The sequence below is a fragment of the Rhamphochromis longiceps genome, linkage group LG23, assembly GCF_057381845.1.
Source record: "Rhamphochromis longiceps isolate RC_006_pf linkage group LG23, R_longiceps_female_GT1.1, whole genome shotgun sequence".
Lineage (NCBI taxonomy): Eukaryota > Metazoa > Chordata > Actinopteri > Cichliformes > Cichlidae > Rhamphochromis > Rhamphochromis longiceps.
In genome coordinates, this window is record NC_140578.1 from 29,626,298 (window position 1) to 29,640,038 (window position 13,741).

The following is a 13,741-nucleotide window of genomic DNA, read 5'->3' on the forward strand; positions in this document are numbered from 1 at the left end:
TAGCAACACTCAAATCAGCTAAAGGAATGGATCCGCTAAAAATTTATTAAAGGTTTTCTTAATGATATAGCAAAGCTACCTAAATCAGTGGTCTGTCTACAAATAAGCGATTAGCTCTCAGAGGTTACACAGCGTCTTCTTTCTCCTGTCAGTCGTGCAAGAAAAAGCAGAGGGCAGGCGATGTAGTAATCTAACAAGACAAGAGCCTGTTTACTTTGTGTTCTGATTATTCGGCGTATATAAAATGAACAGAGGGACGTTAATGATTTTGTTTTTGTCAGATCTTTTCAGTCAGAGATATTTTCATGGAAACCAAAAAAGAAAAATACCATTCTGATACTATTTATAGTTTCATTTGTCTTGCTGTAGCCATTCAACAAAAAGGGATTCACAGGAAAAACAGTGCGTGCATGCGTGTAATACACTTTGATATCAGCCTCACTGTTCACCCTCTTAGTAGCTTGTCAGAGCATTAAGTACTCCTAATGAAAACAGAATGTCCTGCTGTCATTACCTCGCTTTAGAAGCGCTCAGCTGGGTGACTTGTACTGTGAAGCAGCCAGTGGTAATGGATATGTTGCCATGGATTGTCAAGAAAAGGCTGCTCAGAATTCAAGAGAGTAACGGAGCAATTACTGCACTTATTAATGATTGACTTGGAATCAAAAGAGCGCTGTTTTAAACAGATCATTCGCTCTTTTGTGTTTTTGATGAAATCGTTGCTAATGGGTTGTTTCTTTCCACAGACACTGGCAACTTAATGTACTGCAACTTCAGACTTTAGACCGAGAGAAATTTCTTAAAACAAAGTTGGCTTTGAGTTTGTGATGAGTCCCCATATTTGGTGGATACAGTTTTGCATAATATTGCACATGTTTCACAGTAAAATTTGTGTCTGAGGACGGAGTAATTTACCTGCAGTGGTCCAAGTAAAGCGATGTCCACCCAGGAAGTGACTAGCAGTGACCTGAGACTATCAAAACTCAGTTACATGTAGGACATGAGGACACTCAAAATATAAGCTGCTGATATGAAGTGGGTGGTAAGCTAAGACATGAGACATGAGTTAAGGATACCGCTGATTGCAAATAACAGGGTGGTGAATGTATTAACGGATTACCTGCCTGGAATGATGGATGATGGTGATGCCAGGTTGCTAGTAATCATTCCAGGTTTAAGGTTTAAGGTAAACCTTACATCACCTAATGTAAGGTTTTTCCACAGCTTCTGTAAATTAACAATATTGGTCCTTTTTAATGTTTCTGTAATTTTACCAGTATGTGCAAGCTCTTTAAACAAAATGATATTTTTACTGCAAAAATCCAGTAAAAAAAAATGTATAATTGCAAATTTTACAATTGTAAAGTTGTAAAAAGAAATAGTATATTAAATTTTGACTAAGATGCAAAATTCCACATATATACTTAGAGGCATTTTGTATTTGTGTCTTTGCCACTCAATGTGTTTGTTTTTGCATACTTACATTTATAAAAATGTATCGTATTTGCTTTATTACACATATATATGCAGAACAATAGTGGGAAATGCTAAAGAGGGATAAGCTGCAGCATGTCAGTCTTTAGCTTCCACATAATACTTAAGTCACTTCATTGTTTTCTGTTTATGGGATTTAGTGACAAAAAGAAAAAATATGGAAATATCACCGGATTATGTTGTAAGAACTGATGAACCATTCCTAATTTCAGTTTGTTTGTCTGTTTCCTTCTGTGCACCACTGGGCTCAACTGGTCTCTCTGTGACTCAACACTAAGTGTGCAAAAAGAAAAAGATTATTATGGATGTAATTTCTTGTATCCCAAATGAAAATACATATGGAATAGGATTATTTTAGATATCCATTTATGTGCAATGACAACACAAAAATGATGGCGTTAGGGTAATGTCATTTTTTAATATTTAATATTTTTTTAATATTGCAATGTATAAAAGGCTTTGAAATAAAGAATACAGTGGCACTTTATTCTTGGCTGTCTTGTAGACAGCCAACTGTCTACAAGACATTAGCACGCATGCACAGACAATGTAACAACATTATGCCAATTAACTGTTGACTTTTTGGATGTAAAGCACTACTTCAACAGTGAAATCAAGTTGTGTCAATACATTCAGAGTTTTTGAAGAACAGAACTTTGCATTCGTGTTACCAAGCTTTTTTTTTTTTTTTTTTTTTTTTAAAAGCTTAACATTTGTATGTACACGTGATTTGACCAAAGCTTTGTACATGATGTTGTTCAGAAATTAAGTATTGAATGATACAGGAAAACAAAAGATAAGATTGAGGCTTATATATTTAATGATGTACATGTTAAATTCCCCAAAAACTCTCCATCCTGATGTTTGTTTATAGAAAATCTTTTTTTGCTCTGTAGCAGCTGCAGCACATACATCACAATATAAAAGAAGGGGGGGAAAAGGCAGACAGACAGATTGTTCTTTCACAATCAGCAGCACCTCCAGAAAACAATCAAAGGCCAAAAAATGGGAAAGTAAGATATGTAACCTCAAAATGCCACAACAAAAGGGCACCCACCTGGAACCAGAGAATGCAGGGGACAATTTTCACTTTCACTTTGCTGGGGGGGTTCATTGCTGCACACAAATGACTCAGTGGATGAGAAGAAGGACACCTGGAGTGGCGGGTGGTCTGATCGATACTCAGCAGGCTTTGGAAATACAAGGGGTCAGAGTGCTGGGCGCTTGATTGGTGCAAAGCCCAAAATAACTTGCAGCCAGTCGTGGCATCCGTGACCCCGTCATTGACACGGCACTTGGCGAGATTGGAGGAACATCAACAAATGCAGACGCCATTATTGGATTTTCAGCTCCTCTGTCTTTTGAGTTCTATCCATTTTACTTTGTGGTTTTACGTTGACATCCTCTGCTCTGTTGGTATATTGTGCCTGTTTAAATTGCTGTGAAATTGTTGTCTGTTTTTGTGTCTCCTGCAGAGAGGAAAATACATACCTCTGTTATATCCTTTTGTAAAGCCACTGTGATGTACAGCATTTATATTGCAGCACTTCTCTGGGTAGACAGATGCTCATATGAATTTATACCATTCCAACAGCAAACTGCTGTCCATAGCATTGACCTGATTTTAAACTGCAGTCACCTTTTTGTGTACACTCTCCAGATGCATCTTGCCGTTCTTAAGAGAAAGTTAAATGTCAGTGCCATGCAGACAGAAGGACAAGTGGAAGGGAGGGGGAGAACCTGTAATCAAGACATGCTTCTCTGGAAAACTAGTTAGGAATTTAATGGATAATTATGTAAATGTGGTATTTAAAGCTGCTCCAATCAATATTTTCATGTAAACAGCAGTTTGTGGAATTGTATGATCATTGTATTGTTAGGGGATTGGATTCGTGACGATCATTAGGAATAACTGGCGATGTTTGGGGGATCTCTTACTTAACATGACTGTTCCTTGTGCTGTAAATAAATGAGTAATTATTTAGCAATGACTAGGTACACATTATTTGTTACTTTTAAAAAAAGAAAAAAAAAGTAAAATTACATTCAATACCTTACTTATTACGTGGGGAATGTAATTTGATACAATAGTTGTTACATCACTTGTGTACTATTCTCTAACACAACCTGAACACATAATTGCCAAGTAACAATATAAACCTTATACTACAGTCATACACACTGACAGAAATCTATCAAAACATGACGGTGACATTGCTTTAAAGTCTGCCTACTCATCAGTGCAGCTCAGAGTGTTGTTAAAGATGTACACCCATCTTTAACAACACTCAGCATGCTAACAGCAAGCTAATAGAGGAAGCAATCATGCTATAAATATAGAAGGTACTTAAAATGAACCAATGTTGCGTTCGCAGTATTATTAAGCTGATTCTGTCCTAGATGCAGTTTACAGTTTTGGTATTTTGTGCAGTATCTATAAAGGTCCATTTTCCTCACCATTTTTCTCACAGGAACTTAGATGAGCTGACTCTGAAAATTATTTTCCTACAAACTAGCTATTTCTCACAGGAGTACATCAAACCCCAAAAAGAGCAAACATGAGTTTGTATTGGACGCAATCGTATTGGAGTTTGTATAACTATGCTATATCGTTCTTTCACTTTCAAATCCTATGTTGTGGTTGCACAACAGAAAACAGAATTACTGGTTTGTGAAATAGTAAAGAAGACCACTGGCGATTTGCTGAGTATTTTTTATATTATTTGAAACATTTTGAGATATAAAACTGAATTCTGAGCTGAGAAAATTTAGAGAAATATCCAAGATTGTCTTTTTACTTTAGTATTTGCTGATAATTTGTTAGTTTCTAAATCTAGCAACCTTACATTTCTCTTTGCAGTGGCTGGTTTCTGACACTATGAATTTGATTTAATTTTCCAGATAATTGATCAAAATTAGACAAAGAAAGTTAGGAAAGCTGAAGCCTTTTCATGAAAACTCTGTACAGTGTGAAGATGGGAGATAGTTTTGGGCAAGACACTTTACCCTGCCGCCTACTGGTGTGGGCCAGAGGGGCCGATGGCGCGATATGGCAGCCTCGCTTCTGTCAGTCTGCCCCAGGGCAGCTGTGGCTACAACTGTAGCTTGCCTCCACCAGTGTGTGAATGTGAGAGTGAATGAATAGTGGCATTGTAAAGCGCTTTGGGTGCCTTGAAAAGCGCTATATAAATCCAATCCATTATAGTTAACAGCAAACCAAAAGCTTTATCAACAAGTATCTTTGAAAATATCAATGTATTCAGTTCAATATTGAAATGCAGCCCATAGACGGCTGAAATTTTTTATCCTTAACCATTAAGACATAAAATTGCTAAATAGCCCATCCTTGATGCAGATATCCTACCTTGGTGTTTATGAACTGGTCATGAGACAAACATCCTTAACAACCGACAACCTCCATCCATCCTACCATTCTTAACGCGTTAAATAAATCCCCTGTCCATCCCAGATGACAAGATAAATACCATCTACCATCCCACCTGACAGAGAAACCTGTCCACCCCAGGGGAGTGAGCACTCGCTTTCCTAAAAGAGAAGATAAGGATAAGTGATGGTTTGTGAACAGAAACGCTTAAAGATAGAGGGAAGCTTTTGAGAATACGCCTAGCAGCTCATGAGGCAATTTTTGTCCCCAGATGAAGGGCAGTTATTACAAGTGTTTATGATAGCCACCGATAAACCTGTGCTTAGCGGAGTTTGCTGGAGGATTATTTAACATTTATCTCAACGCAATTATTTTTTTTAATTCATCAGGACAAACACATCCTTCCTCCACTGATACTGGGCCAAAGCAGTAGGGAATAAAGAAATTTATCTTTGAAACTGAGATACCTTTAAAGTTTTATACATTGGAGTTTGATAGCAAAATGTATTGTCAACAATAAGCAAGGTGTTAGCTGAGTGAAATGATGGAGCAATATAATTGTAGACAATGGGGAAACACTTTTTTTTTTTTCTTTAAAGAGAGGAGCCCTTTTCTCTACTTACTGTAGCTGTAATCAACCAAACCCCAGGATTGCAATTCTGCATGTGTGTTTGGTCCAACATTTTATCTCACAGTCCCTAATGACAGTTTAGGTATCCAGAGATCAGACCAATACACCTCAGCTTTCGATTATCAGCCAGTTTGTAATGGTCTAAACCCCTTTGGCTGCTCCTAGACATGATTATCCAGGACTGGGACCAGCACTAGGAGTACGCTAGCTTGTGACCCCCTGAAGCTTGGGTTTGTGGGTAATTACTAATAGTTAAGCAGTTAACATTAACATGCGTGCCAGCCAGGTTAACATTTATAATAACTGTTTGATATTTCAGTGTTGTTGAAATGGGAGGGTAACTGACCTTCTGTAATTCCTCTTAAAGTGTTGCTGAATGAATGTTAACTACTTTAGCTGCTATTGCAAGCTGCTGTGTTCCTGCCTGTCTGCAGATGTGCTGTATAAAGTTATGTGTCAAGTGACTGTCAGACATGACTGCTGATATGAATCCTGTTGAAAATGAGTATCTAATCTGTCTAATAGTCATTTTTAACATTGATCAGTATCTGAGAATCGATACTAATCAACTTTAACAACCCTAGTCCCATGCTTGTTTTAAATAAAAACCCATCCCCTGTCCCCACACTGCCTCTAAAAGTATCCAATCAATATGTTTTGTTCAGGATTCATATTTGTGGTTTAAAAAAAAAAAGTCAACTCATCTCTACAAGGCAGACAATGATTTGAGATATCGAATGTGGGATCAGTATTGGTTTTTTTTGTTTTGTTATGTTTTCTTTGTTTGTTTTAATGACCATTTGCCTGCATGTTAGACAAAAATCCAACTCACACCCCCTCGGTGAGAGAAAAATGTCGTTTTCAAATTGGGATCAAACATTCGCACAACACCTGTTCAAAATCTCCCCGAACTGTAATGAAGGGCAATTTAGTGTGTCGAATATGGGAGGAGTACCGCAACACACTGGCAGCAGATGTGAAAACGATGTTAGAATGACTCACGTGGGGGAGCTCTGTGTTAGCGTCAGAGAGGATTGGGTGAAAGGCTGGTCAGTTGTAACCATTTCGTGCTCGTGATTTGGTTTCCATTAGCTGCTAAAGTAGATGTGACGGTCATTGGCAGCGGTCGCCATAGAAGGCAAAGGAAGCCGATGGTTGGGGCACAATTTGGAGCTTGATGTGAGGCCATCGTTACGGTGCTGTATGTTTCCCTTTGTACAAACAATGGTGCCATTAGTTATGCTAGAATATTGACCTCTATCTGCGAGGACGCATGTGTCATTTAACACAATCTCCTGAGGGCGGTCTGCAACCAAATTACATTTACAACATATTTTATCTGTCTGTGCTTTTTAGATGCTTTACACTTTTCTTTTGTCAGAATCTCAGTGTGAAGTTATCACCCAAGAAATGACAATGTGGAAATCCTTTTCATAGTATTTATTCTCAGCAACCACAACATGTCATCTGGGTCATTAAGTTCCTGTCCTGACCGTCATTGGTTTCGTGAAGCTCATTAAGCCTGGATTCTTTCTAATGGCCAGCAGGGGCCGATTGCTTCTGTATCAAAAAGTTGTCAGACTCTATATAAGTCAGTAAGAACATAAGTCTACTTCTAAGTATACAGTGAACATTTTCCTAATGTGTTTATGATCTTGGCCGCAAGTGACAAGTCTTATTTACTCTGAGATAATGCTCATTTGGTTAATTATGGTAACATTTAGTGTAAAAGAGGCAATAAAGCGGGGTATGGTTCAGGGATTTAAAAAGAAAAAGATTGTTATGACCAGAATACTTAAACAGCGGCTTCACAGTAGGATTCTTATACCAGTAGTTGATGTTCTTTTTATATAAAATCTGTTGTTTAAACCTATGAAAAATATTCCATATTTTTCTTTTCTTGCAAATTGAAATCTTCATGAATGTAAGCGCTCTGAGAGCCACAGATATCATTATACATATTTAGTATTTACAGTTAGCCACGCTGTTCTCAACCTACTTAATTTCTCTGGGGACAGGAGCCATTTGCCAACAATTATGCAGAACATTTGTTAGTTACACTTTAAGCTAAGTGAGGATTTTCAGCCTTTTTTGTTATATATCCAAAGATTGTACTTTAATATCTTGTTGTGTGTGAGTATATTGTCAGTATTGTCAGATTATCACTTGAGTGAGATGATCAGAATGTATTCTCTATAAAGAAGAAGAGGTTTGATTTGAGCTCTGCAGGTGTTTACTGTTGGCAGTGATATACGGCCTGCCCGGGCGCTATTTGACCTTGGTGTGTGGACATATTCCTTAGGCTGTATGAAATTTGGCACAGAAGAAGCAGTTTGGTAGGCAGGGATAGGCAAGCTGCCAGGATGTAACTTCTTTGCTATTCACAGTTCATGAAGGGGGAGGTGAGAGGACAGTTGGGAAGGGGAAATAAAGAAATTGGAAGGGAAATGGGGGGAACAGTTAAACAAGTGAAGACAGGAGGAAGAGGAATACAGAGCTCAGCATTACTGCCTGTGGCAGACAGGGCAGGGTAAGAGGGGAAAGGGGCAGTGTTCACTGACCTGTTTCTTATATTATCTTTGCCTTGCCTCCTGCCCACCTCCCTTCTCCTGCTTCCTCTCTTTGTGTTTGTCCCGCAGATCTTTTGTTTAATTGTCAGCAATTTGCTCCTGTTTACCTTCTGTCTTTAATTTTCCTCCATTTTATTTGCGCACCATTCCTGGGTTTGTTGGCTCGCCATCCTTCAACATGTCCCAATTTACTTTTTACTGTCTCTCTCGCTACGTCCTCCACCTGCTATTTGCTCCGTCTTCTGGTCCAGGCCTATATTATTACTGCAGAACAAAGCTTCTTCTGCACTCGGGGGGCCAGTTGTCCTTTACACGGTCTGTGGTACATTGCTTCCAGTGTCCTTTAACCTTCAAATACCTGTTAGCATTGCAGAGTTATTAGGTCTTCCAACTGGGACAAGAAAAATGACCTTATATTTAAAATTGTCTTCGAGTGGCGATATCATGTAAAGCTACTGAAAATCCCAAATTGCCAGATGAGACTTGGACTGAAAACAAGGAGAAGCTCCAGTCGTGTTGCCCTCTGCCTCTGCGTTGGATACCTTCCCCTTGGCTCTGCCTCACTCTATATTTCACAGATCTAATGTGATTTTTTTTTTTTTTTGTAGTTTAAACAGTCAGGGACTATTTTTAATTCAAAAATAAAGAGGAGAAGCTGTGAAAGAGACTTATTAGCGAAGAATTGGTGGTGTTTTCTGAGACTGTATTTTCTTCCTTGCTTGGCACTCATCATTATGTTGAGACAAAAGTGTGTATCTGATCTGAATGTTGGCAATTTTTTTTAGTATACAATCTTTACTCACTGAGCTCGGCTAGATCACAGCAAGGCAGAGAGAACCTTTTGTTTGTTTGTTGTTGGTTTTTTTTGGGGGGGGGAGTTGTCTGAAGCAATGCAAGCCATTTTTCTTTTAAAATCACCCAAGGTCCAATGTAGAAACTTCCATCCCCATAACTTGGCACTGACCTGATGGAAGAAATACAGCATAGTAAAATACAGTAGTAAACGCTGTAAAACTACCAGGTGTTGCTTTAATTTGAGCCAGGAAGCTGGAAGAGAAAGCAGGCACGATTGGACGTTTTACACAGGGACCGATTTGGGGTAGCTGGTGCCAAATAAACAGAGACAGAAGGAGCAAGGAGCAAAATGAGGTGAGACAGCAACACTGATAGAAGATGCTTCGCATGTGTGTGTATGTCTGTGCCTGCAGCTCTCTCATTAAGGGCATCTCCCCTTCTAAACACCAACCTTGTGCAACGCTCGAACACGCATGCAGAGAGGTACTGCCCAAACCTAGATGGATGCTGTTTGGCTTATTCTGCCACAGTAGCTATCAGTGCCTTGCATCTCCCCTTTGCGCCTCTTTATTTCAAGTTACAGAGCGAGGAAACTAATTAATGGACTCTGTGTGTCCTCTTCAGAGGCCATTAGATTCACTGCTTATTACTATTCAAGCTGGCCCGTTCTATGAAATACAACTTCCATTATGGCTTTATGCTTCCGTGATAATCAAAATATGCTGTAATTATGAGTCTATGGTTTTGAAATATCTATAAACTTGCACAGTGGCAGTCGCAGGAGCCGCAGCATCTCAGTATGCACGTAGCGGCACGGGCAAGTCTCCTTTGCATGCTGATGTGCAGGATTGTAAGCCCCCCCACTTGCCCTCGCCTCACAGCCGCACAACATTGCCGTTTGTCAAAACAACACACAGAATCAGAGTGAAGGGACATGGAGTAGGTTGCAGTGGAGGATTTGAATTGCGGTGTGTGCATGGTTTTTTAAAGAGCTGCAGTGAGCCAGTACTATAAGATGGGGAAAAAAATAAAACAGCAAATGTCAATAAATCTATCACACTAAATGCCAGGTCTATGCTAAGGAAATGTCACTGGTTGTTTATAATAGGACTGCTTTTCAGGGCAGTCAGGCTGCAGCACGTGCCGCCTCCTTAGGAAACCAAAGAGCACATGGGTGAGGTGGTGATAGGCTAAAAGCTGGCAGTGATATGTGGAGATGACGTGAAGGAGAAAGAAATAACACATAACAGGTGCTTTGTTATGTATGAAATGGCCCAACCAGCCGATTCAGCCTTCACGCCTGTTTAGTTACTGTAGCTACACTTCATACTTAATTCTCACATGGCACATACACAGGTTACAATAATGTGAGTTGAACTGGCCATGTAAAATGAAAATTACTAATAAGTCAGATACAATAAAGAAAAGTTAATAGTGCAACTGAATTTAGGCCTACTTTTTCAATTCAATTCAGTTGTTTATAAAGCACAACAACAATAAAGTGCTTCATATTGTAACATAAAGACACCACAATAATACAGATAAACTGCTGGCAATCAGACGACCTGCCCACTGACCCCATATGAGCAAGTGCTTGTTGACAGTGGGAAGGAAAAACTTTTAACAGGAAGAAACTTCCAGCAGAACCAGGTTCAGGGAGGGGCAGATCTGCCACAACCTGTTGGGGTTGAGGGGTAGGAAAAAGGGCAAAAGAAGAGAGTGAGGAGATCTGAATGAAGGAGAAATTGTGCAGCAGTATCTGTGTAGGTCATGTTCAGTCATCCAGGTCATGGAGGTCTAAGGAGCTTGGAAAGAAAGCAGCTGGAGTACTTCAAGCTTCTTGAAGACATTTCAAGCACGATCGCATTAATCTACGGCAATTAGCCAGGAATGCTAACACATTATTTGATGTTAGTTTAGTTTTTACTTTTCATTTATTTCAACTCTTTTCTGTTCTTAATGACTTTAAGGGGCATTTTTTGATTGTTGCAGTTCATTTTAAATCAATCTAACCCTGATGTTGCATAGTGTCCCACAAACACAACAACCAGTTGATCCAAAGATAGTCAAGCAGAGCACAAATGAATAATTCGCGGCTTTTTGTGCCAATGACATAAGATTACTTTTAACTACATTGCCATATTATATTAGCAAGAAGTCATAAATAACTAGATGACAAATATTAGGGAAGTCTGTTTCAGTGGCGTGTCCAGCGGGGTGGCCTGGGGGGGCACAGGCCACCCCCCCAACCAGACTGGCCACCCCAGGTGCCACCCCGAAGCTAAAACAATAAAATTTAATGAAATATCAAATGTACGATTATGGTTTCACAGTGAAGCTCAGATATCCGAGGGTAAGTGAATGCAGCACCGGCTTCTGCATCATGTTAGCAAAGGTAGGAGAGCCAAGCATGAAAGACGGCACCGCAGAAAACATTTTTTCGGCGAAAGGTTAACAAGTTAACATAGCTGGACTAGCCATCGGACATTTGCACGGTGGGCTGATGACTTATTTATTTATTTTTTGTAACGGCATGAACAATGAGAGGTGGTGGATTGGCCAGATGCTGGCCGATGTGTAAAAATAACTCAGTTGTTTGGTGGTGGCTATGGCGGAGCTTCCACAGAGGCAACAGGTGGATGAGGGAAGGTGAGGCAGGAGGAGAGACCCGAGGTGGCCGCCGGTCCGAGTGTCAGGTGAACTGAACTTCAGGTAAGAAGTTATCACCTGCAGTCTATCTGGGTCAGATATAAACCAAGTTTAGGTGCAGTTTATTTTCGTTGTGCTGACTTTTTACAGTCAGTTACAATAACTCATACTGCCCGAGCTAGCATGAGGAGTTTCTATACAGCTGTTCGGTTGCTATGATGTTACTGATAGTGAACTTTATTTTATTCATAAGGTTAGTTAGTAGAGTTGCCAACAGCTCCTTAAAAAAATGGAATGGTCCCTCATTCAGAGAAAATATTAGGCATTTCGTATTGAGCTGAGAAGAGACGCAGTTTGTCCCGTACTTTAGCTAGAATGGAAAAAGACACAAAGCTGGAGTTATTCTGTCTTTACAGCTGCCTCTTCTCTTATCTCCCCTCTCTCTTCTATTGCTACTTCAATCATGAAACTGATCAATGATCAGCTGATCGTCTCTCTTGTTTGTTTATCGCCCACTTTGCCCCAGAAACAGGAAACCAGCGGATGTTTAAACAACAGCAGCGCGTTTAAGCTTGATCAGCTGTTGTTAGAATTTATTTAATATTAATTTCTAGTATCAGCCGATGTTTGCTGGAGCCACAGCTATAAAGCTGCTGGTCATGATGTCGGTTTGGATATGTGGTGAGAGGGAAACATGAAGATGAAACCAGGAGATGTCCTTACTGAATCATCAGATCTGTGATGGAGAAACAGGTTTACCTTTTAGGTGACATGAATGAGTTGAAGGGAAGTTATGAACTGTTTCTGAGAGACAAATAACACCAGGATCCTTTTCTAAGTAGCTGACAGCTGGTAACTGTGCAGGGGTGGGTCTAGCAAAGTGTTGCCAGGGGGCCAGGTAGGGCATTAACAGGGAGAGGGGGGCACAAAGAAATACTTTTCTTTTTTATTCTCAATTCAAATATTTAGCTTTTATTAAATAATTATCTGAATCTTGCTAACAAAGTTTTTATCTGACGTAAAATGTATAGAAATCATACATATACCAAAAAGACAGTGTAAATCACTGTCACAACAGCGTTTGTTTTCATTCAAAGGCTTTATGGCTTTAATACCTGGTGGGCCGGTCTGTAGTCAAAATGCCCGATTTTTTTGTCCCAGTCCAGCCCTGCAGATTAATACTGGCAGTGTCACCATGCCAGCTGACTGTATTTCATCATCAGCCAGTGTTGTTCTTTATACACAGTGTTGGGGAGTAACGGAATACATGTACCGCCGTTACGTATTTAAAATACAAAATATGAGTAACTGTATTCCGTTACAGTTACCGTTTAAAAAGGTGGTATTTAGAATACAGTTACTTTGTTGAAATAAATGGATTACACTGCGGTACTTTCCTGTTTCATTTTGTCGCGGGTCAGGACTGTTTGGGTTTTGTTTGACAGCTACATTCTGTTGTTCCAGGCGGCAGCGTTACGGTTGCCATGGTTACAGGGCGATGCTCTCTCTCTCTCTGCGACTGTGTGTTTCCTGGGTGAGAGAGCGCCTTTTCGTTGTTGTTGTTGTGCTAAGCTAACAGGCAGAATGCTACAAGCATAGCTCTTAAGAATGTAGCATCATGGGCAGTGTAGTCCGTGTTGCAGGGAGAATGGACTGTCATACACGTTATGGGTCTGTGAGCGAGGAGGGAGAAAAAGGGGAGTGGAAAGGTACGAGTTGTCATCGAGGAAAAACGGGAGCTGGAAGCATGTAAATATAATAATAACCACTGCAGCCAAGAAGAGTGCCTGACGAGCCCAGTTGTAAGTAAGCTATTAAGACTCGACTGTACACCGTGTTCGTGTTTTCCTCCGAAAACAATAAGTTCCGTTGGAGCAGCCTTTCAACGCCTCTCTCTGTCTCTCGCAAGAAAAGTTGACCCACACAACAAAGTAAAGCTATTTTTCGGCTACTAGCCGACAGGGACCCCGCCGTATTAGTCAGAGGTCCCTTTACTACAGTTCGGAGTCGCGGACCTTCAGTAATAGTAATAAATCACACAGCAATAGTACATTCACATTGTTGTAAAAAGCATGATAATATATTAAGTAATCCAAAGTATTCAGAATACGTTACTGTCATTGAGTAACGTAACTGAATACGTTACAGAATACATTTTGGGGCATGTATTCTGTATTCTGTAATGGAATACATTTTAAAAGTAACCTTCCCAACACT

At 39.9% G+C, this 13,741-nt stretch overlaps 1 protein-coding gene across 1 annotated transcript in view; it reads left to right on the forward strand.

The window, feature by feature from the left end:
- Positions 1–13,741, forward strand: part of ncam2a (neural cell adhesion molecule 2a) — a 473,690-nt gene that overhangs the window by 163,353 nt on the left and 296,596 nt on the right. The window lies entirely within an intron of this gene.